The 26,462-nt window shown below is 35.5% G+C and overlaps 2 pseudogenes; one reads left to right on the top strand and one right to left on the bottom strand.

Moving 5' to 3' along the window:
- LOC111173295 (14-3-3 protein zeta/delta pseudogene) overlaps positions 1–22,516 on the top strand; it is a 35,426-nt pseudogene extending 12,910 nt beyond the window's left edge.
- A 2,209-nt stretch (positions 22,517–24,725) lies between these two features.
- Positions 24,726–25,945, bottom strand: LOC149750282 (transcription elongation factor 1 homolog pseudogene; annotated as a pseudogene).
- Between the last annotated feature and the right edge of the window lie 517 nt (positions 25,946–26,462).

Here is a 26,462-nt window from a genome sequence, read left to right as displayed (position 1 = left end):
TACAATGATGCATATTACAGTTTAATGGTGTTAGCTGAAACCTAGATTGCATTCTCTCAACTTAAATCTGTATTATTCTGAGCTGAGTGAATTCTCTCCATAATAATAAAATAAAAATAATCTAGGACAGCAAAATTATTTTTCCAGTTTCTGTCAGTTTATCAGTCCTCAAAATATAATTGAGCACCTATTGCTGCTTGGGAAAATGCTAGGCATGACAACCTGGAGCCTGCCCTGAGAGAGCTTACAGTTATACGTGCATTTGTAATACAAAGTGATAAGAGCAATAAATAGTCAAATAGAGAAGAAATTACAGCACCTGTAAGAGCATAGGTAGGGCATGTGGGCCAATAGCAGGGCTTAGGGAATCAGTAAAGGGACAGTTTCAATAATCAATTTTTTATGACATTTAAACTTGTATAACTAGCAACACTTCAGTTTCTCTCTTCTTTGAATACATTTTTTTAAAGTTTATAACATTCTCAATATACAATAATTATTAATAATTGCTAATGATAACGATGCAACATATACTCTTGCTATTATATAATGAATGGTTTCCTGCCCCTTTAGTTGGCATCAGCAATCAAGAATCCTCTCTTTAAGAATAATATTTACTAGTATTTCAGGTTGAATAATATGAAATTGTTGTTTCTATAGGTTAAAAACAGCTGAATATTGGCAATTTTATGTGACTCAACCTATTCATCTTGCTAAATGGAAGAAATTTCCAACGTGACTCTTTCATGCTATCATTTTTTGCCTCCTTTTTTGTTGTTGTTGCCTAGATCTTACGAGAAATTAAAAATCAATAATTTTCAGTTTTAATGAATCTACCCCTCTTAACAAATATCAGAATTTATATGCATATTTTTTTACATGTGATTGGGAACCAGAGGAAAGAGATTTTGAACTGAAGTAGTAGAATTCTTTTCTTAACTTAATCGCCTCAAAGACAATTCCTAAATTCCCAAGATGACATAAGATACTACCAGATTCCATAAATTAACAGTAATCTTGCCCAAGTTAAGTAATTGTTCTTGGACAAGAAAAACAGTTGACTTGTTTGGCATACAGTCAAAAGGAAGGTTCATACCCTCTTCTGAAAGTGGCCAGCTCCCACCTTAACACTAAGCTCTTTATTGCCATCTTCTTTTATTGAGTTCCACTTGGTACTGAGACGTGCATCAGTAAGAAGCACCTCTACACACTCAGCTAGAATGTTCAGAAACTTTCTTTAAGAGATGGGATAATTGGAAGTACTATACATATGGATCATTAGTGATTTGACTCTTAGAATCACTTCTACTCCAGTTTCTACTGTAAATTGCACAATCAATAATCAAGCAGTCTTCTGCTGGAAAGAAATGAAACAAATGATTATTTAAAAATTAAAAAAAAAGTTTGAATCTTTGAGAGTTGTTTTGCCTTTTGAGAGTGGTTTAGAAAACCACTAGGTCTTCTGAAGCTAAAGTAGAATGATGAGTATTTTCTAAAAAATGAAGAAAATAGAAATTTACAAAATATATATATTTTATTTCTATCAATTTAGCAAAAATTAAAAATGTCATTATAGTCTATGAATTTCCATGTGTGATAAGATTTCTTTCATTTATCCCTGGTAGGAATGTAAATTGCTACCATATTTTACAAAGGGCCATAAGATAATTAGGTATAATATCATGTAAAAAGTCAAGGTATAAAATTATATAGAAAGTCTCAATTATGAAAAAATAGGAAAATAAAAAATTTCAAGAAGGAAATACATCAAAATATAAATAGTGATTATTCTTGGGAAGTAGCATAATGGGTTATTGACTGGAAAAATAAAAAACCTCACAATGTGAGAGCTGTGAGTTTCAGTTTTATTTGGGGACTTACTGAGGACTAGACTATAGTCCAGGAGACAGCCTCTCAGATAGCTTCTGAGGAACTGCTCCAAAGAGGCAGGTGAGGAGCCAGTATGTATATGAATTTCTTTTCTTTTTTGGTCTGGGAAATACATGCAGTCAAACACACATCTTGGTAAAAGGTTACTGTTAGTCATGAGGATCAGATATCTCAGTTAATGATTTCAGTGTTTATCTAAGTATGGGAAGATGCAAGAATCTGGGACCATTGAAATTCTTCCTTAGATAGGCATTTTAACTATGTAGGGGCTCATATATCCAAAACACAGAATGCTTTATCCTGAACTCCTTTCAGGGTGTACTTGTACATCAGCTATTTCAGTGGCTAATGACCTGATTCTTGTAGAACTGAACGGTGGGCAACCTTCTTTTGTTTACAGGGTGTAGATGAGGAAAAATAATTTTCCCTCTATCCATCTACGTTCTTGTCTGAGACCTCCTGTAATAAAATGATAGATTAACATGGGAAGAACAAACAGAAGTTTAATAACATGTATACCTCCTGTATATAAAGGAGACACCCAGGAAAACTGAGTAACTCCCTGAAGTGGCCCAAACTACCACCTTAAATACCATCTTCAGGCAAAAGTAAAAGAAAGATGTTGGGGGTAGGGAGAGGCCAGTTATGGGAAATTATCAGAAAAAGCAAAGTGAAAAAGAGTATGATTATTATAACATATTTAAGTGTCTTCTCCACTGATAAGAGTTTCTAGATATTATTCATCCTCCTTCTCCTGGTACAGAGAGGGAAACACCCTTACAAATGGGGATTTCCCTTATAACTATAAATTTCTCTTGTAAAAGGGTAAGCTCCTACTACATTTTCAGAGCTTCTCCTATGTCTGCTATTTCTTAAAAATAACAAGCTAAAGATAATCCTTATGCCAAAGAGGCATATTTTGGGGTAGTAAATTCTGCTCCCCATTCATGGATAAACTTATACTGTTTCATATTTTCTTTGAATATATATTTAAAATAGGTTTTTTACATTTTCCAAGTGCTAAGCATGCATAAGTTTTATATTTAAAAAAAGTCCAAACGTTTTATTTTTTAAAAATGAAGTAAAGGTGATTCCAATAAATGATACTTTTAGGAATAATGACATGAAGGACAGAGACTACAACATAATACTAAATATTCCCTAGAGCTACATATTGGCTCAGGTATGCTAAATTTTAAATAATTTTAAATAAATTCATATTTATGGCTAAATTAAACAAAGTTCAATTTAATTTTTAGAATTCTCAAACAGAACAGGTGTAAAGTTCAGGGAACTGCACTATCCAGTTACTATCTCACTGTGGAAAATCTCCCTTTTCCTTTCCTCTCTCTTCTGCTCTTTCCTTACCTTACATATTTGATGAGCACTGACTACGTGGGTGGCATTGTGTTAGGTGCAGAGGATATAAAAAGATTAAACAGCTCCTGTCTTTAAGGAGTTTTCAATTAAGGGTATAAACATTCTTGAAAATTTAACTTCATTTGAAGAAAGTAAACTCAAAGAGATTTAAAAGGAGAAAAGTCTTTGTGACAGCACACATTCAAGTTTAATTATTAAGAATCTCAGAAGCAAGATATACAACTGTATTCTTTGTCTAATGTGCTTAAGAGTGACTTTACAATCTATTAGCTCAACTAGGAGAGCTGTCAAGTTGCTGGAATGAAACAGGTAGCCTTGTTTCTTCCTGAATTATAGAGACAGCAAGTGGGAGTGGAAGACCACAGGGGACAGATCTTTGAAACTGTCTCTGATGTCACATTAACAACCACTTTCCTTTTCCTTCTGAAGTGAAAATAAAGCTAAAGGGGTAAAAAAGGGGGAAATAATAGAAACATTTTTATAGTTGCTCTATATAGCACAAGTCAATATTTTCAGGAAGATATTTGAAGAATTTCTTTGTCTTGTGGTTATTTATCTTTTCCAAGTCAAAAGAGTTTAGCAACATGACAACATAATGAACAGTTCAAAAACACTCATAGGTGACCATTTTGCAATCAAAACATACTTTATAAATCCCTATTATTATTCCCCCTTGCTTCTTTTTTTTTTTTTAATTTTCTGTCTTATTCCGTTTAAAGGATTTCCTTACTCAACAACACGTCCTTTCAGTAGCTCATGTCTATAAAATCAACTGCCAATGCTAATTGCAGAGGCATTGTACATAGACATTGAGGGGAGACCTTAGGGATAACATCTCTATCTTAAGTTTTGTAGAACCTAAGACTGCTTTTATCTTTTAATTCTCTCTGCAGCAGCTGCATTTATCTTTCAGGAACAGATTTGAAATGTGAGGAAAATGCTAACAAATTTGCCAGTATGTAACCTTTCCTTTCCAATATCATTAAGGATTAGGATGAGTGACTCACTTCTTTATATTATCCATATGCAATTGTGGTCATTACTGACCCCTTAATTATAGCTATTAGATGCCATAAAATTTCAAAACACTTTGCAACCTTCCTATTATTTGCAAACCAAGTCTTTTATTTCAGGGGTGCCAATATTACTGCTCCAATGTTCAAGCATATTTCCTTAATAGTTAAATTTTGTATCCTTCTACTCATGGAGGAAGATAATATTAATGAGGAATATCTCAAATGATCTCCCCACTGCCATGATCCCCACAAAATACTCATTTTTAATGAATAATCAATAATGTAAAGAAATGTACATTTTAAAAATAAATGCCTAGAAGTCAAAGTCTGCTTTAGTTACAGACAAAATCATTGATATGCCTGATTGAAAATTACCATTTTTTAATTCATTTGGATAAGGGTTATGTTGTCAAATTCATGTGCCCAATGCACAGTGAGGCCAAACAAACTGAAACGTTGGAGTGTGGAGCAGACAAAGGTTTATTGCAAGGGTCAAGCAAGTAGTATGGGTGGCTCATGCTCAAAAGACCCTGATAAGTTTCAGGGAAGGGTTTTTAAAGGCTAGGTGAGGGAGAGAGTCACAGGGTGTGTGATCATCTGGTGCACAATGCTCTGGTTGGTTGATGGTGAGGTAACAGGGTGGTGTCACAAGGGTTAACATCAATTCTCAGGCTCCAGCCAGTCTGAAGGCTATGTGTTCATGGTCATCATGCAGTTAATTTCTACCATTTGGTGGGAGTTTTAGTATCTGCAAAACAACTCAGGAATGTGTATCAGACACTGTTATATATGTCCTTCAGGGAGGAACTAAAGATTCTGTGACTCTGCTATATGGCTGATCTATTGTTTAAATTGTTACCAGTTCTCCTGGCTCAACTGCTATTTTTTGTTACTACATTTCTTCTGTCATTAATTCTTGAGTCAGCTTTTTTGACTCAGGTGAGGCCTGGGAGACTAAAGTTTTTCTACAGTCATGAGGCAGGCAGAGGACATGGGGAGGTAGGGTCTGTCATGGGAAGACCCCATAGGGTCCTGCTCAGTTACAGTCATAATAATAATAATAATGGCAGCTAACATTCAATTTGTACTTACTATGTGACAGCCATTGTGCTGCCTTACTTGGAATATTTCATTCATTCACACAATAATTGTAATATCTACATTTTATAGATGAGGTTAAACACAGGTGGAAACTGACATAACTAGGATTCGAACCATTGTTTCCTAGAACCTGCTGCTCCCTCCTCCATACTCACATTAATCACTATAGTATAATTTGTTCTTTGTTTACCTTTCTATCCAGGTGCCTCTAAAGAAGAATGTAAACTAATTTATTTGGGTTGCTTAGAGCTATATTTTGCATGATAATGATTTTCTTTCTATCCTTCAAATTGCCACTTTATTTTCTATCCATAAGGTCTATGCATTTTTATGTAATTTTTTTTTTCTGAGAACATGGTTGCTTATCTCTGTATTCCCTGTGCATAGCACAGTTAGCTCCTGGCAAACAGAAGACACTTAGTAAATATTTACTGAATGAGTAGATCTGCATATAATTTTTATTTAAAAAATTGATCAATCTATGCATGTAATTTTGCTAAAACTTATTATCCAATAACGGTTTCAGAACACCAATAAGGAACATCATCCTAAGTCAATAAGTCCACTTTTGATGCACTAAGTAACTCTGACTAATTTTTTAAGAAATAACACTACTAGGTCAAAGGGTTTATACATTTTCAAGTTTTGGTAGACATTGGCAAAATTCCAAAAAGCTACACCAATTTACATTCTCATCAAAGAAGTAGAGGTAGAAAAAAAGCATGATTAGATAAAACATGACTTGATTTACTGCTACGACAGATTACTACAATATTCTGAGCAAGCCACCTGAACTATGTGTAAGAGTTTCTTGATAAGATCCTGGATGGAGATTTCATTGCCTCTTGTAATTACAATTCAAAAGTAGTCACAAGATGTATAAAAAGCACTCAAAATTCAAAAATAAGAAAAGAAACCACCCAATTCAAAAGTAGACAAAATATTTGAATAGACTTTTTACCACAGAAGATATGAGGATGGCAAACAAGCACATGAAAAGATGCTCAACATAATATGTCATTAGGGAAACAAAAATTAAAATTACAGTGAGATACCAGTACACATGTTAGAATAGTTAAAATAAGACAAAACAAAACAACAAAAAGCTGACATTAGCCATTCCTGGTGAGGATGTGAAACAGTTGGAATGATTGTTCATTGTTGATGCAAAATGGTACAACTACTTTGGAAAACAATTGAGCAGTTTATTATAAAGTTAAATGTATTTGTGCCATATGATTCAGCAGTCTCACTACTAGGTATTTACCCAAGAGACACAAAAGTTTATGTGAACATCAAAACCTATAGTGCATGTTTATAACAGCTTTATTTATAATTGCCCAAAACAGAGACAATCAGTATCCTTCACCATGTGAATGGATGAACCAACTATGGTATATCCATACAATGAATCATTAATCAAATGGAATAAACTATTGATACAAACCAATAACATAGATAAATGTCAAATGAATCATGCTAAGTGAAAGAAGTCAGACACAAAAGGCTATTGTATAATTCATTCTCTTTCTTCTCTCTCTCCCTGTATAAAGATATGAGATAAAGTTATTTTTAAGGCAGGATAAGAAAATTTTTGAATATAAAATTCTCTCTGCCCATTTGGGCCACTATCTCTCTTTAGTGTGCATTGTGCATCTCCATTATACGTTAACTAGACCTCCTTAGAAGACACAGGAATGCCTGTTCAACTGAAAAGAGCAATTCTCCTGGTGCCAGCAAGGTAACTCCTTAAGAGATAACATTCCTTTCTAAATCCTGTAAGGGATCACGATGACCCACTACTCGCCTTGTATGTGCAGATCTGGACTATGTAAACTGTCAATCTGTTACTTTGATGTGTGACCCTTTGTTTTGAAAACTGTGCTTTGACCTCTAACCAGTGGAACAATCCTCAAGGCTTTCTAAAAGACTGTCTGCCAGGTTATAACCCTCAGGTTGGCTCGAATAAAATTCCCTACTTCTTTCTTAGACTGACTATTAATTAATTTTTCATCGGCAGTATAAACATTCTGGAAAAGGCAAAACTATAAGCACAGAAAAGAAATCAGTAGGTAGCAGGTTCTAGGGATTGGGAGTGTGTGAGATGTTGACCACAAAGGGGCAACATGGGAAAATTTTCTTTGACTGATAGAATTGTTCTGTTTCTAGATTGTGGTGGTTGTTCTAAGACTTTATGCATTCATTAAAACTCATAGACTTCTACACCAAAAAAGAGCAAATTTATTGTATGTAAATTAAAATTAAAAGACATAAAAATTCAAACGAATAAAAAATAGAGGAATTACAGAAGCTCACTTTGACACCTGCAAGGCATTAAGAAGGCATGGTGTAGCCTGGTGTGTGCAGGTGTCTGTGTGTGTGAGTGTGTGTATTTTTTATTGTTGTTGTTGTTATTATTATTATCACTACCATTGCCTTGTAGTACCCAGATTTAGTTAGGTAACAAGAGATGATTAGGCTTGTTTTCTTCTCTATCATTTCCAGTTTGGACCCAGAGAGAAAATTATTGCTAGATTTGCATTTTGTTGCTGTGAGAGTTTGTCTTGATTTACCCCTCTCATTTTATAAAGAGATGCTCATTTAGATTGATCAAGGGGGCTGATATAAAATCGTCCAACTTACTTTTGAATCAGAATCTGAAACAGATCTAGCTTATTTGTTTATATTCCTATTTAATCAATTTCCCCATTTTAGCAAGGTTATATACTAATATAACTCCTCATGTATTAATGTTGCTCATAGCTTCAGTCTTTGGAAATCTTGGGTATTTTGTATTGCTGTCATGTACTTTTGGAAGTTAAAATTGTCCTTCAGTTAAGTAAAGACAAGATTACCTAACTGCAGCATTAATAAAATTGCAACTAGAAATTCATTTAAGTTCCTCTGAAGAAAATACACTTTTAAATTAAGGTCATATAATTACCATTTTACTCACCTTAAATTAAACTAGATCAATCCATGTACAAAAAACATTAGAAGTAAAACCATGAATCACTCTTTACTTTAGATGTTTCTTACTTAGATTTTGATTTTTGATTTGACTTTATATTTTGAAGTGTTATAATATTACACATTTAGATTGTGGAGTTTTGTCAAAGTTGGCTGAAAGGTATACCAAAATCAGATTTTTTAGAAGGTGAATGTCTGCTCATCATATAAAAGGATTAGAATCCTGTTTTTGTGTTCAAATTGAGAAAACATTCTTGAGATATAGACTCAGTTCAGGTGTTATCACAGCTGGACAATCTACTTCCCTGGGCATTTATTAAAAGTAAAATACTGTGGAGAGGGCAAACCTCCATAAAGGAGTAGAAAAATGGGAAGAAGCTTAGTCAGTGTCATTAATGTTTATGATAATACTAAGGTGACAGTGAAGGAAGAGAGGTGAGAATAGCATCACCCAAAGTGGTATTTTTTCCCCTTAGAAAATGTTTTCCCTGTAGAAACGTTTTAGTAATTATTATTCCATTGCAATTTTGCTTTTTGCCTTTATTTCCAATTAAAAAGATAAAATGTAATCATATAGCTTTTTAAAAAAATGAACAATCTGAACAAGTTTTAAGCTATGGCATTGAGTCAGTTACTAAATCTAAAGTATTATTGAAAAATAAAGGGATTTATCCCTCAAATTATACTTATTGCAATTATAGTTATTCCAACAGCAGAGGTTATTTTACTTAATATTAGTGAGTTTTAACTTTGTTAGACAAAGTAGCTTTAGCTATGCTGAGGGGAAAAAAAAAATCAAACTCTTACCTTAGTGGCTTTAAATAACAAAGGTGTACTTCCTGCTAAGGCTATAGCAAGTTGCAGTTTGAGCTGCTGTCCTGCACAGCTCCTTTCCAGGTAGGGCCTAAGAGACCCAAACCCTTCCATCTTGCAACTTTGTTATCTTGGAGTCTATTCCAACAGCATGGAAGGAGAACACAGAGCACAGAAAAGGCGCACCTGATCTTTACTTCCTCAGGCTACAAGTGATGCAACCCAGCTGCTCACATTCTGTCAGAGAGAATTGTCCATATGATGGTCTCTAGATGCAGGGAGGCTGGGAAGTGAAGCTTAGCTGTGCTTGTGAGAATATGAAATAATTGGGTGAATAAATAGCATTTTCTCTGCCACATATTAAAAAAAATGTTCATGGCATTTTCTAGTTTCTATTAACATAAACATATCCATTTACTTTGAAAAATGGAGTAAATAAAGTGGCCTGATTTTTTTGGATGCCCAACCACCATTTTCTAAGAATAGTTTCAGAGCTAAAATTTGGTCAAAGAATTTCAGACACCTTTGTTTTAGATCCAGTACCTTTTACCACGGATAATTTAGGAGCTGAGTCATGCACTTGATTAGGAAGGAAGAAATGAGTTCTGATTAACAGTATCTCTGAGATAGTTAATTATTAACATATATATCATATATATCTATATATCTATATTATATCTGAAAAGAAAATAAATCCTGAAAAACAATGTGCTTATATGAAAGAGATGTGAATGTTGGATTTCTGTGAAGCCATAGGATATCTTTATTTGTATTAAATCTATTTATTATTTTGTTTATTTATCCTCTGATTCATTCATGGACTCAGTAGAAAGTTATTGAGTCTCTAAACATGGGCCAGACACCCTGCAGAGCATAAGGATAAAGATGAAAATAAACATGTTCCCTCCCTTTAAAGAGGTTCTAATCTAGTTGGGGAGAGTTATTTCTCACTACTTAAAAACAAAAACAAAACATAAACTATAGAGTCAAGCAAGCACTTTTGAAATAGAAAGAATTTGTTCTGCAGGGGAGGAAAATTTGCCACCCTAAAATATATCTCTTTAGCATATTAATCGTTTTTAGCTGGTTACATTCTGAGAAGTGGCACTCTGAAAGGCTCTGAACACCAAGTAGGAGTTGCCCCTTTGTAAGAAACGTTTACATTCGTAAGGGAAATTCCCATTTGTAAGGGTGTCTCCCTCTTTGTCCTGGAAGAGGAAGATGACCAAGTCTCTCAAAAGTCTTATCAATGGAGAAGCAAGACTTAAATCTGCATCACAGTCACCCAGTTGCCAATACTGGTAACCTCCCAAAGCTGACTCTCCCCACCCTAGCATCCTCTTTAGGTGAGGAAAGTATTTAAGGTAAGGACTTTGGCCATTTTTGTGATTTACTCAGTTTTCCTGGATTTCTTAGGTATATATGTTATTAAACTTTGTTTGGTTTTCTCCTGTTAATCTGTCCTATGTCAAGTTAATTCTTAGACCAGCCAGAAGAACCTAGAAGAGTAGAGGAAAACTTTTTCCTCCCTGACAGTTCAAAGTGCCACTGGGGACAGAGATGAGGGTGCTACTAACTCTGCTTGGGAAAGAAATCAGATTATATTCTTACTGAGGGATGCGCCTATGTTTAAGATTGTTGTATATTTTCTATAAAAGTTTTGGAAAGCTGTCACTGAATTTGTTTAGAACTGAGTAGGATGATAAGTGGTCTCACAGTATATTTGAATGAATAGTTCACCAACTTCAAAGGCCATTTTGGGAATAAACAGATTTTTCTTTCTGGCTTTGGATATATGCTCCTAAATTGTAATTAGGCATACATGACTAGGTAAATATAGATTTATATAATCTAATTGGGGTATTATTTATTTTCAAAAAATATTTTATTTAAAAAGTCTTTGAGATAAAACATGGATATATTTCCATTAAGAATAGAGCAATATGACAGCACTTATGTAAAATCTCATATTTTTCAAAGTCAGTATTCCTTCAGAGAATGTGAATCATGAACATGAACATGCTGTTCTTTTGAATTTAATAGCATCACATAACTTTTCTACAAAAAGTTTGACATTTAAAAATCATGTTAGTAATGGTACTTATGATGCCAAAAACTCAGCCTCTGTGCACTGGTGCTGAATTGAATATTGAAGACAGAGTTTTGGGTGAAGTAGAAAAGAATAGCTTTATTGTTTTGCCAGGCAAAGGGGGACACAGCAGGCTCCTGCCTCAAAAATTGTGTGTTCCAATGAGGGAGGAGTTTTATGGCAATGGTTCAAGGGTGGGGTTGCTAAGATTAGGGTGTGTGTAGGACCTGAACTCCTTTAATCCGGCCTCAGGTGGTCTTCTCTGGAATGAAGAATGCTGACATCATCCATTTGTTGGGGGTTTTAGTTCTGCAAAGAGCTCAAAGATATTGTTATGTGTATCCCTTGAGGTGGAACCAGGACGCTGTCCCAAGACTGCTATTGTTTTTTTGGCTACTCCTCCTTTGTCGCTGCATCCCCTCCCTTCCTTGTAGCAACTGTTCAAATCTGCCCTTTGGGACTTAGGGAAGGTCATGGAGGCTGGAGTCTTTTCCCTAAAGATAAGGAACGGGGCACACAGAAAGGCTTCCATGCCCAGGAGCCCCAAAGGGTCCTACTCGGTTTCACTTACAAAGGATAAAAAGTTACGTTAAATTATATTGTCATTAGTTGAAAAACACTATTTCTGCATTTTTGCCCTTGCTGTTGTCTTCTCGTATACTCTCTTTCTGCCCCCCTTAATTGTATATGTGTTCTTTCTCAGAATTAAAAGTTTTCTTAATATCATTATATTTTATAGATATTATCAAAATTCTTGCAGTCAGGATAGGCATATTTAGGTCAGGTTATGGGGCAAATGGCATAAGACATATTGAGAAAACAGTGGTTCTGGGAAATGACAGACCTAAAGGGTATGACATGTTGTTGGCTTAAACAATAGTCTAGAGTGACAAATACCTATTAATATGTGTTCTGAGGGCATATGAAAAGTGAGGTGACAGAATATGTTATAGTTTGAATTGGACAGGGCAGGTAAGATACAGAGGTCCAGGAGTAATAGAAGTTAGCATTATAGCATTAAGCTGAATGAGAATAAAAGGCATTACATGGTGAGAATAGTTAGATTTTGTTCATTTACTTGTGTGTGTGTGTGTGTGTGTGTGTGTGTGTGTGTATACGTGCACATATGTGAATGTGTTGAGTGGGTGTGAATTTATTTCCTGACTTTATCAAAAAAGGATTCAAATCAATTATAAAACACACATGCTAAGACCTCTGCTTCTGGTCAAGATGGATTAACAGGGACAGAGTAGGATGCCTGAAACAAATGCAAGACAGGATAAAATGATGTAACCAAAAGCTGGTTCTTTGAGAAGACTAATAATATTGATAAACATCTAACTAGATTAACCAAGAAAAAAGAGAGAAAACACAAATTAGGAATAAAGAGAGATGACATCACTACAGATTCAGTACATATATTTAGGGAATATTATAAATAACTCTATGCCAATATATTTGACTACTGAGAGAAAATAGATTCCTTGAATAACATAAACTATTAAAGGCTCACTCAAGAAAAACTAGATAATCTTAAAAGCCTTATATCTATTAAAGAATTGAATTTGCATTGAATTTGCATTTCTTAACACAAAGAAAACACCAGGAAATTTTACCAGACATTGGGAGAAATAATATTAATTCTACATAAACTCCCCTAGAAAACTGAAGAGGACTGAATACTACCCAATTCATTTGATGACACCAACATTTAAAAACAAACAAAAAAACAAAAAAGAATAAAACAGCTACACAGTATCCTTTAAGAATATAGATGAAAAATGAAAAACGAATCCTTAGTAAAATGTTAGCAAACCAAATCCAATAATACATAAGTTGAATATATCATAAACAAGTGGATTTTATCTGAGAAGGAAAGGTTGTTTGCACATTTGATAACTAACCAACGTTCAGAAAAAAAATACACGATCATCCCAATAGACACACAGAAATGCAATTGACAAAATCCAAACTCCATTGCTGATAAAACTGCCAGCAAACTGGGAATTGAAAGAAACTTACTTAAACTTGATAAAGACATCTACAAAGCTCCTGTTGCTATAGTCATTTTCACGATATTGATTCTTCTAATCCAAGAACATGGTATATCTCTCCATCTGTTTGTGTCACTTTTTATTCCTTTCATCAGTGTCTTATGGTTTTCTGAGTACAGGTCTTTTACCTCCTTAGGTCTTTTACCTCCTTATTCCTAGGTATTTTATTCTTTTTTTGCAATGGTAAATGGCATTGTTACCTTACTTTCTCTTTCTGATCTTCCCTTGTTAGTATATAGGAATGCAAGCAACTTCTGTGCATTAATTTTGTATCCTGCAACTTTACCAAATTCATAGATTTCTATGTAGTTTTCTGTGGCATCTTTAGGATTTTCTATGTATAGTGTCATGTCATCTGCTAACAGTGATAGTTTTACTTCTTCTTTTCCAATTTGGATTCCTTTTATTTCTTTTTCTTCTCTGATTGCCATGGTTAGGACTTCCAAGACTATGTCGAATAAGAGGGGCAAGAGTGGACAACCTTTCTTGTTCCTGATCTTACTGGAAATGCTTTCAGTTTTACACCATTGAGAATGATGTTTGCTGTGGGTTTGTCATATATGGCCTTTATTATGTTGAAGTAGGTTCTCTCTGTGCCCACTTTCTGGAGAATTTTTATCATAAATTGGTGTTGAATTTTGTCAAAAGCTTTTTCTGCATCTATTGAGATGATCATATGGTTTTTATCCTTCAATTTGTTAATATGATGTATCACATTGATTGATTTGCATATAGTGAAGAATCCTTGCATCCCTGGGATGTCCCACTTGATTGTGGTGTATGATCATTTTAATGTGTTGTTGGATTCTGTTTGCTAGTATTTTATTGAGGATTTTTGCATCTATGTTTATCAGCGATATTGGCCTGTAATTTTCTTTTTCTGTGATATCTTTGTCTGGTTTTGATATCAGCGTGATGGTGGCCTTGTAGAATGAACTTGGGAGTGTTCCTTCTGCAGTTTTTTGGAAGAGTTTGAGGAGGATGGGTGTTAGTATTTCTCCAACTGTTTGATAGAATTTGCCTGTGAAGCCATCCAATCCTGGACTTTTGCTTGTTGGAAGATTTTTAATTGCAGTTTCAACTTTATTACTTGTGATTGGTCTGTTCATATTTTCTGTTTCTTCCTGGTTCAGTCTGGGAGGCTGGTACCTTTCTAAGAATTTCTCCATTTCTTCTAGGTTGTCCATTTTATTGGCATATAGTTGCCTGTAGTAGTCTCTTATGGTCCTCTGTATTTCTGCGGTGTCAGTTGTAGTTTCTCCTTTTTCATTTCTAATTTTATTGATTTGAATCCTCTCCTTTTTTTTCTTGGTGAGTCTGGCTAAAGGTTTTTCAATTTTATTTATCTTCTCAAAGAACCAGCTTTTAGTTTTATTGATTATTGCTATTGTTTTTTTCATTTCTATTTCATTTATTTCTGCTCTGATTTTTATGATTTCTTTCCTTCTAGTAACTTTGGGTTTTGTTTGTTCTTCTTTCTCTAGTTGCTTTAGGTGTAAAGTTAGGTTGTTTATTTGAGATTTTTCTTGTTTCTTGAGGTAGGATTGAATTGGTATAAACTTCCCTCATAGGACTGCTTTTGCTGCATCCCATAGGTTTTGGGTCATTGTGTTTTTGTTGTCATATATTTCTTTGTATTTTTTGTTTTCCTCTTTGATTTCTTCAGTGATCTCTTGCTTATTTAGTAGCATATTGTTTAGCCTCCCTGTGTATGTGTTTTTTATACAGTTTCTTTTCCTGTTATTTATTTCTAATCTCATAGTGTTGTGGTCAGAAGAGATGCTTGATACTATTTCAGTTTTTTAAAATTTACCAAGGCTTGATTGGTGACCCAAGATGTGATCTATCCTGGAGAATGTTCCATGTGCACTTGAGAAGAAAGTGTATTCTGCTGTTTTTGGGTGGAATGTCTTATAAATATCAATTAAGTCTGTCTGGTCTAGTGTCATTTAAAACTTGTGTTTCCTTATTTATTTTCTGTCTGGATGACCTGTCCATTGGTGTAAGTGGGGTGTTAACATTCCCCACTATTATTGTGTTACTGTCGATTCCTCCTTTTATGGCTGTTAGCATTTGCCTTATGGATTGAGGTGCTCCTATTTTGGGTGCATAAATATTTACAATTGTTATGTTTTCTTATTGGATTTATCCCTTGATCCTTATGTAATGTCCTTCCTTTTCACTTGTAACAATCTTGCCATCCCTATCAAATACCAATGGCATTTTTCACAGAATTAGGACAAAAAAAAATTACAATTTATATGGAAACACAAAAGACCCTGAATAGCCAAAGAAATCTTGAGAAAGAAAAACAGAGCTGGAGGAATCAGGCTCCCAGACTTCAGACTATACTACAAAGCTACAGTAATCAAGACAATATGGTCCTGGCACAAAACCAGAAATATAGATTAATGGAACAGGATAGAAAGACAATAGATTATCCCACATACCTATGGTTACCTAATCTATGACAAAGGAGGCAAAAATATACAGGGAGAAAAGACAGCCTCTTCAGTAAGTGTTGCTGGGAAAAATGGACAGTTACATGTAAAACAATGAAATTAGAACACTTCCTATCACCATATACTAAAATAAACTCAAAATGGAATAAAGACCTAAATGTAAGCCTAGACACTGTAAAAATCTTAGAGGAAAACATAGGCAGAACAATCTTTGACATAAATCACAGTAAGATCTTTTTTTGACCCACCTCCTAGAGTAATGAAAATAAAAACAAAAATAAATGGTACCTAATTAAACTTAAAAGCTTTTTCATAGCAAAGGAAAACATAAACAAGATGAAAATACAACCCCCAGAATGGGAGAAAATATTTGCAAATGAAGGAACTGACAAGGGCTTAATCTCTAAAAATATACAAACAGCTCACGCAGATCAATATCCAAAAAACAAACAACCCAATCAAAAAATGGGCAGAAGACCTAAATAGACATTTCTCCAAAGAAGATATACAGATTGCCAACAAACACATGAAAGGATGTTCAACATCACTAATCATTAGAGCAAGGCAAATCAAAACTACAATGAGGTATCACCTCACACCAGTCAGAATAGCCATCATCAAAAAATCTACAAACAATAAATGATGAAGAGGGTGTGGAGAAAAGGGAACCTCTGGCACTGTTGGTGGGAATGTAAATTGATACAGACACTTTGTTGAAAAGTATGGAGATTCCTTAAAAAATTGAAAATAGAATTACCTTATGACCCAGCAATCCCTGTACTGGGCATATACCCTGAGAAAACCATAATTCAAAAGACACATGCACCCCAATGTTCATTGCAGCACTATTTACAATAGCCAGGACATGGAAGCAACCTAAATGTACACCAACAGAGGAATGGATAAAGAAGATGTGGTTCATATACACAATGGAATATTACTCAGCCATTAAAAGGAATGAAATTGGGTCATTTGTAGAGATGTGGATGGACCTAGAGTCTGTCATACAGAATGAATTAAGTCAAAAAGAGAAAAACAAATATTGTATATTAACACATATATGTGGAATCTAGAAAAATTGGTACAGATGAACCTATTTGCAGGGCAGGAATAGATACACTGACGTAGAGGATGGACAAGTGGACACGGCGGGGGGTGTGTGTGTGAAGGGGGATGTGGGATGAACTGAGAGATTGACATTGACATATATACACTATATGTTTAAAACAGATAGCTAGTGGGTACCTGCTGTATAGGGCAGGGAGCTCAGCTCAGTGCTCTGTGGTGACCTAGATGGGTGGGATAGGGTGTTGGTCGGGAGTTCCAAGATGGAGGGGATATATGTATACATATAGCTGATTCATCTTTTTGTACAGCAGAAACTAACAGAACATTGTAAAGCAACTGTACCCCAATTAAAAAAAAAATCCCACTGCTAACATAATACATCATGATAAAAGAAGGAATGCTTTTCCCCTATGATCAGGAGAGAATGCTTTCCCCTATGACAAAAATCAAGGATGTCTTTCACTATGTCTATTCAGCTTTATATTAAAGCTAGTAAATAAGTTTATCAGGCATGTAGAAACAAGATCAATACATAAGAATAATTGTATTTTGTAATTACTAGCAATAAATATTCACACATTGAAATGAAAAACTATGCCACTTATAGGATCAAAATTATTAAATACTTAGAGGTAAATCTGACAATATGTAAGATATATACATTAAAATTATAAAATGTTACAGAAAGAAATTAAAGAAAGCCTAAATAAATGGAGAGATATACCATACTCATGGTCTGAAAGATCAATACTGTGATCAACAAATTCACAATCAGAATCCTAGCAGGATATTTGTTTTGGTAAAAATTATTAAGTTGACTTTAAAATTCATATAGAAATGCTACGGAATGGTTATCACAAAATTGGGTTTGCCTCTTTGTGGGGGTCGAGCCAAAAGACACAACCAAGTGAAAGATCAAGAGAAGGAAGGAATTATTACTTGCAGCAAGTAAGGAGAGCATCAGGGATCTTTCCCAAAGCAACATCTCTCTGAACAGCAAAGTTGGGGAAGTTTTAAGCTAAGGGTACATGTATATTCACGAAGGGACTCATATTCAGAGTCTAAGCTTTAGTTGATTGAAGTCAGGAGGGTCAGAAAAGGTCAACATCCTCCTCCCTTAATTTCCAGTTGATCTGGCGGTTGAGCACTTCATGCTAATCTTCAACATTGAAATAGAACTGGGAGTCTTTACAACTGATATATTATCTTTACTATTGTTACTGTTGTTGCCTGATAACAGTCCTTTGTTCCTACATTCTTTTGTTCCCTTAATGTTATTAATTGCTGGGACCTGTTCAAGGACAAGCATTGTGACCAGGCTTAGATCACAAAATGTCTTAGGCCAAAAATATCTTCTCTTATGTCAAGAAAGCTATGCTTGGTTCTCTTTCTCTGGGGACCCTCTACCCTATCTGCATACAGAACTACATGTAGCCCCCAAATTTAAAGATGCTTAACAAAGAAAAAAAATGAATGGCTAATACTACTTGATATCGAGGTTTATTATAAAGCTACAATAATCAAGACAGAGTGGTATTGGCATCAAGCTAAACAAATAAAGCAACGGAATAGGAGGAGTCCAGAAATAGACTCATACATATGAAAAACATATTTGACAAAAACACAAAGGCAATTAACTGGAGAAAGGGTCATTGCTTTCAAGAAATAGACTGGGATAATAGGATACCTATATGTCAAAACCAAAACAAAGCAAAGAACATGAACTCTGATCTTTAGCTTGCATTATATAAAATATTAACACAAAATGGATTATAGACCTAAATATAAAACCTAAAACCATAAAACTTCTAAGAAAATAAGTCAGTTTGGCTAGAGGATTTGGACTTTTTTTTTTTTTTTCCCCGTTCTGCAACTCAATGTGTTCTTCTGAAGTACCTGCATGTAGGGAAAACACACTCCTTTTAGCTAGAGAAGGTAATAACAAAGAACTGAAAAACACTGGAGACAAACTTGTTCTAAATTATAGTCTTGATTAGGACACTATATTTACATTCAAATGTAATCTCTAAGGGGGAGCATTCATTTTGATAGTGCCTAAGATAGGACCTTGCAAAAAGTTGGCAATTAATGAGTACATTTCTTGGATAAGGTGAAAAATTCTATAAACGGTGTCAAAGAAAAATTGTACTGGACAGAGTTAAGCAGGAAAGAAAGACATTATTCAAGGCTATTGCAACAGGGTAGAGAGATTAAACCGAATTCTGGGGAACAAAAGGCCAGAGGATTTTTAAGCCCTGGGGCAAGCTGATGGAAAAGTACTGGAGGACTTCAGAGGAGGTTGGTCAATGTGTTAGGCCATCTGTGTTTGCTAATTGGAACTTATGGAAGATAGGCTTCTATCCTCCCACAAAGACTGGGAGATAGTGTCCCTATCTTTCTTGATGATTACATTTCAAAGGAATGGCTCCCAGGTCCCTGGGAAAGACATTCTTGAGTTATAAAATGGACAAAAGGCTAGGAGAAAATTTATATCTCAAAGGGACAGAGAAATAATTTATGATTGAAAGCTTTCTAAAGTACTTGATCTAAGAAAAGGGAGGTCAGAAGTTTATAGTCTTAAAAAAAAAAATCTGTTTACAATTTAGTCAAACTGAGGGGAACTTTAAAGGTCTCAGGCCATCTTGATCAACAGATTACTGGGAATATCACTCAGAAGTCTAGCCTGCTTAACCTTTGCTGTTTTTGACAATTGAAGATTTAACTACTCAAAAGAGGATGAAACTGATTAACATAAATCCATCATCGTGATGGAAAACAGTAACTTAGAGGACGGGTATATGGTATCTTTTTATCTTAAAATACATGCAATTTTACTTATTTTAAGGACCTGAAATACTGCAGCATAATACAATGTAATAGTTCTACTTGAGGCTCATTACTGTGATTTATGATGATTTGGGTTTTGTAATAATGATTCTTTTTTCTGACAGCTAAATGGATTCTAATTTTTTATCCTTTTAATATATCTGACTTTATTCAACACAGTTGGCTTTACTATGAATATATTCAAAAATTATAAAATATTTTATTTTGTGGATTTTTTAATGTATAAAATTACAAATTATATGTTAATCTCAAAATTTTATGCCACATTTTGCTAAATTATCATGTTGAAATAATATATTCTGAAAAGAGTAACTTAAAGTTTTGTTCATTCTTCTAACATAGGGTAGAAGAATAAAAAGTACATACTGGATGTTACTTTCTTTTTTAAATTAATTTTTATTGGAGTATAGTTGCTTTACAATGTTGTGTTAGTTTCTACTGTACAGCAAAATGAATCAGCTATGCATAAACATGTATCCCCTCTTTTTTGGGTTTCCTTCCCATTTAGGTCACCACAGTGCATTAAGTAGAGTTCCCTGTGCTATACATTATGTTCTCATTAGTTGTCTAATAGTACTAATAGTGTATATGTGTTAATCCCAATCTCCCAGTTCCTCCAACCCCCCTCCCCTTTCCCCTTTGGTATCCATACATTTGTTCTCTCCATCTGTGTCTCTATTTCTGCTTTGCAAATAAGATCATCTATACCACTTTTCTAGATTCCACATATATGCGTTAATATACAATATTTGTTTTTCTCTTTCTGACTTATTTCACTCTATATGACACTCTCTAGGTACATCCATGTCTCTAAAAATGACCCAGTTTCGTTCCTTTCAGTGGCTGAGTAAAGTGCATGTTACTTTCAAGAAAAACATTCATTTTTGGAAATATTTGCATTAATTAGGTATTGACTGAAAAAAAATGCACAACCTAAAAGTTGAGAATTATGTTTTATTTGGCAGACATACTGAGGACTTAAGCTGGGGAGATAGGCTCTCAGATAGCCCTGAGGGACTATTCTGAAGAGGTAAGGGAGGAGCAAGAATATACAGAAGTTTTTGCCAAAAAACAAACAAAAAAACCAGGTAGTTAGAACATGAAAAGATTACTATTAATTAAAGAAACACCAGAAGTCTCATGTTCATGAATTTAGTGCTTTTCTATGTATGGGAAGATGCAAGAGAGTCTGAGCTCATTGAAATCCTTCCTTTGATAGGCACCTTAATTATCTAGGTCCAGTATTCTGCTTTCTCCAACCTGAATCCCCTCAGGGTGTGGGGCCTGCTGCAGTGGCCAGTGGCTCGATGGCTGCAAAGTCTATTGTTTTTGATATCACAGGCAACATTCTTTGTCCACAGAGGTGAATTTAAGAGATATCATTAATTATAGGAAATGCTGATTATGTACAACTTTTGTTGTATTATATACAACTTTGTTACTATGGAGGTTACAGTACTTGTGGTAAAAGTGATTTAGAAGGAAACAGAGTGACCCAAGGCAGTCAAACCCAGGCGATCACCTGAATAAGTGAGAATTATTCCCAAACCCTGTAAAAGACTGGAGAAAAATTTACTAAAGAGGTTGGTGATGGTATCAACATTTATCATTTCCTGAGCTGAAATTTCTGCAAGAGTTCATAGGATCAGTTTGGAATCCTCCACAAGGAAAAAGAAGCTACTATAATGAATTTAAGGATCAAGGCGTAACACAATTATTACTTCTTTCATATTCACTTTGCCACAAATTGAACAGAAACACAGAGCCTGTGAGCAGCGAGGTCCAGGAACAGTTTCAGCCTCCCCACTGCCATTGCTCAGAGCCAGCAGGACTCCTCTCCATCCACCACCATCCACTTCTGGCACAAGCTTCCAGTCACGGATGAAAACATGCTGGTGCAGAGGCCAAACTGAGCAAGCAAGCTTAGTGATATGTTGACATGGCAGCCTGCATGAAGTCTGTAACTGAGCAAGAAGCCAAATTAATCTTCTCTCAGTAGCTTATGAAAATGTTCTGGAGCCCATAGATCATCTTGGAGGGTTGTCTCAAGTACTGAGAAAATGATGGAAGGTTCCAATGGCTTGAGAATACAGAGAGAAAATTGAAAGTGATCTCCGAGATATCTGAAAATGATTTACTGTCTCTTTTGGAAAAAATTCTTCATCCCCAGTGTTTCGCAAACCCAGAGCAAAGTCTTCTACTTGAAAATGAAAGGAGACTACTACTGTTACTTGGTCAGTTTACTGCTGGTGATGACAAGAAAGGATTATGGGTCAGTCACAGCAAGCCTACCAAGAAGCTTTCCAAGTCAGAAACAGAAAATGCAACCAAAAACATCCTATCGTATTGGGTCTGGGTTGTAAGTTCTCTGTGTTCTATTGTGCGATTCTAAACTTCCTGGAAAAAGCCTGCTCTCTTGCAAAGAGACCTCTTTTCCCCTCCAGTTTTATTTAAATATAATTCACATATAACACTATATGTGTTAAGGTGTACAACATAAAGCTTTAAAAAATGTATATGTTGTAAAATGATTATCATAGTAAGTTGAGCTAACATCCATCACCTCACATAATTATAATTTTTTTTTCCTTGTGATGAGAACTTTTAAGATTTACTGTCTTAGCAACTTTTAACTATACAGTACTGTTAACTATAGTCATCGTGTTGTACATTATACCCCAGAACTTATTTATCTTATGGAAGTTTATACCATTTGACCATCTTCACCCAATTATGCCCCCGCCCCCAGCAACCACAATTCTGACTCTGTTTCTATTAGTTTATTTTAGATTTCACATATAAGTGAGGTCATATGATATTTTTCTTTCTCAGTCTGACTTATTTCAGTTAGCATAATGCTCTCAAGGTCCATCCATGTTTTTGCAAATGGTAGAATATCCTTCTTTTTAATGGCTAAATAGTATTCCATTGTATATGTATACCACATTTTCTTTACATATTCATCTGTCAATAGGCTTAAGATTGTTAAGTCAGCTTTTGATGAAACCATTGCTGAACTCGATATGTTAAGTAAAGAATTACACAAAGACAGCATGCTAACAATGCAGTGACTGAGAGGCAGCTCGACATTGTGAACATTGGATGCCCAAGTGGACAAGGCTGAAGCAGGAGAAGGAGGGGAAAATTAACCAGCCTCCCAACTTTTGTCTATCTCATTCTGAAGTTTTCACATTTGTTATCCATACTTCCCCACAAATAGATTTTTTTTATGACAAGTATGTTAATTTTATTTGAATTTCTATTTTTTCCCATAAGGTTTTTATGTTTAATGATAGGGGAATAGAGTCAGTTAACATTTAGAAATTTACCTGCTTTTTCCCTTTTCTTTCCTTCTTTTTAATTTAATTTAATTTAATTTTTTTGCTGTACGCGGGCCTCTCACCTCTGTGGCCCCTCCCGTTGCAGAGCACAGGCTCCGGACGCGCAGGCTCAGTGGCCATGGCTCACGGGCCCAGCCACTCTGTGGCATGTGGGATCCTCCCAGACCAGGGCACGAACCCGTGTCCCCTGCATTGGCAGGCGGACTCTCAACCACTGTACCACCAGGGAAGCCCTTCTTTTTTTTTAATTTTACATTCAGACTTGCTTTGTTTTTTCATTTATTCAGCTCTTGTTTTAACAAGATATTTTATCTTGCTGAAATAAATTTTGTTGTTTCTTCATACAGGTTTTGAACTTTTGTTACCTTTTCCTAGCTATTTTATCATTTGGCTATTGCCAATTAGATTTTTTTTTAAATTGAGATATAATTGACATATGACATTAGTTTCAAGGTGTAAAATATAGTGATTTGATATGTATATATATTGTAAAATAATTACCACAGTGTCTAGTTGACATTCATCACCACATATAATTTTTTTTCCTGTGATGAGAAGTTTTAAGGTCTACTCTCTCAGTAACTTTGAAATATACAATACAGGCATATCTCAGAGATATTGTGGGTTCAGTTCCAGACCACAGCAGTAAAGTGAACATTACAATAAAGTGGGTCACATAAATTTTTTAGTTTCCCAGGGCATATAAAAGTTATGTTTATATGATACTGTAGTCTATTAAGTGTGCAATAACATTATGTCTAAAAAAATAATGTACATACCTTAATTAAAACATACTTTATTGCTGAAAATGCTAACCATTATCTGACAATGCAGGATTGCAACAAACCTGCATTTTTGTAAAAAATGTAATATCTGTGAAGTGCAATAAATTCAAGTGCAATAGAAAAAGGTATGCTTATACCATATTATTAACTATAGTTGCCATGCTATATATTATATCCCATGACTTATGTATTTTATAACTGGAAGTTTGTACCTTTTGGTGCCCTTCATCCATTTCACCTGTCCCCCACCCCCTGTTTCCCCTTTGGAAACTACCAACCTGTTCTCTTTATTTATGCATTCATTTTTGTTGTTGTTTTTTGTTTTTTAGATTCTACGTATAAGTGAGATTGTATGGTACATCTTTCTCTGACTTATTTCACTTAGCATAATGCCCTCAGGTTCCAACCAGGTTGTTGCAAATGACAAGATTTCCTTCTTTTTTATAGCTAAATAATATTCCATTGTATATATACATACCATATTTTCTTTGTCCATTCATCCATTGATGGACACTTAGTTTGCTTCCATGTCTTGACTATTGTAAATAATGCTGCAGTGAACGTGGGGGAGCAGATAACTTTTCAAGTTAGTGTTTTGTTTCCTTTGGATAAATATCCAGAAGTGGAATTTCTAGATCATATGGTAGTTCTATTTCTAATTTTTTGAGGGAACGCCATAATGTTTTCCCTAATAGCTGCACCAATTTACATTCCCACTAACAGAGCACAGGGATTCCCTTTTCTTTATATCCTCATGAACACTTGTTATTTCTTACCTTTTTGATAATAACCATTTTTTTGTGAGTATGTGTGTGTTGGCTGCTTTATTTAAGGGCCGGTGACTGACAGCTATCCCCAACCCAGCCCCTCCCTCCTCTACAAAAGTGGCCAAACATGAAAACAGGCCACTCTGCCAGGGGGCCTGTGGGGCTGTGGCTTGAATCCCAGGCCACAGGCCTTGGAAGGCAGGGAAGGAGGATGGGCAGTCAGTCCAGTTCAAATGGACAAGTGCTGGCGAGGTGGGGGAAGATGCTGGGGAGTCCTGAGGCAGCCTCTGCTGGGCTTGCCCTCACCTAGGGTGTCAGGACACAGGTCCCTGGAGGAGCCAAGACCCCAAAGCCAGGGGGCCAGGTGCCAGAGGAGGGAGCAAGTCAAAGGCTTTTGGAGCCAAGGGAGGCAGTTCAGGACCCTGGAGCCCAGCAACCCTTCAACACTACCCCATGCTCACGAGGACACCGCCAGAGTCACACCTGCAGCCACACCCACACTCACACCCACACCCACACCCACATCCATGCCAATTGCACATACACACAGGGCTGCAAAGGCCCTGGACCCACACCCTGGACCCTGGAATGTCCCTGGATTGGTACCCAGCAGGTGAGGCTGCCAAGGGGGTGGGTCCTCTGCGTTGCTAGTGATTGGCTGCCTCGCAGGCCTCTATCCAATCGCTGTACACGTCCAGTGGTTCTGACAGATAAGTGATGGGCATCTGGAATTATTCTAGGCACATGGTACAAGAGATGATTCCAGTGTTGTGGGCCTGGTCCATTTTCATGTCACAAGACTTCTCGTGGTTGCAGAAGGGTTAGGTGAACTGGGCATCTAGGGAGACTGTCATCTTCTTCTTGGGGGGTGGCTTCTGTTTTGACTTTCTGCGCACCACGTCTGCAGGAGGGCAAACCTGCATTTGCCGACCCTCGTTGCAACAGCCTCGTTCACCTGGGAGACAGTGACTTCCAGCTCCCGGCAGAAGCCGATAACAACCATTTTGACAGGTGTGAGGTGATACCTCATTTTGGTTTTAATTTGCATTTCCCTAATGATTAGTGCTGTCAATCACAATTTCATGTATCTGTTGGCCATCTGTATGTCTTCTTTCAAAAAATGTCTATTCAGATTCCCTGCCCATTTCTTAATCAGATTATTTGTCTTTTTTGCTATTGAGTTGTATGAATTCTTTATATATTTTGGATATTAACCCTTTATTGGATATATGATTTGCAAATTTTTTTTTCCATTCCATTGTTTGCCTTTTCATTTTGTTGGTGTTTTCCTTTTCTATGCAGATGCCTTTTAGTTTGATGTAGTACCACTTGTTTATCCCTGCTTTTGGTATCAAATCCAAAAAATTGTCACCAAGACCTATGTCAAGGAGCTTAAAGCCTGTTTTCTTATAGGAGTTTTATGATTCCAGATCTTATATTCAAGTCTTTAATCCATTTTGAGTTGATTCTTATGTATGGGCTAAAATAGTGGTCCAGTTTCATTCTTTTGCATGTGGCTGTCCAGTTTTCCAAACACCATTTATTGAAGAGACTGTCCTTTCCCTATTACCTATTTTTGGTTCCCTTGCCATAAATTAATTGACTGTATATGTGTTGGTTTATTTCTGGGCTTTCTACTCTGTTCCATGGATTTATGTGTCTGTTTTTATGCCAGTACCACACTGTTTTGAGTAATATAGCTTTGTCATGTAGTTTGAAATTGCAGCACATAATGCCTTTAGCTTTGTTCTTTCTCAAGGTTGCTTTGGCTATTTGGGGTCTTTTGTGGTTCCATAAAAATTTTCAGATTGTTTCTTCTATTTTTGTGAAAAATGCCATTGGAATTTTCATAAAGATTGCATTGAATCTGTAAATTGCT

Source organism: Delphinapterus leucas, chromosome 2 (genome assembly GCF_059928025.1).
Source record: "Delphinapterus leucas isolate spDelLeu-1000000601 "Yukka" chromosome 2, BTC_Dleu_Yukka2, whole genome shotgun sequence".
NCBI classification, from domain to species: domain Eukaryota; kingdom Metazoa; phylum Chordata; class Mammalia; order Artiodactyla; family Monodontidae; genus Delphinapterus; species Delphinapterus leucas.
Note: the sequence above shows the minus strand (reverse complement) of the source record. Positions and strands in the feature narration are given on the sequence as shown.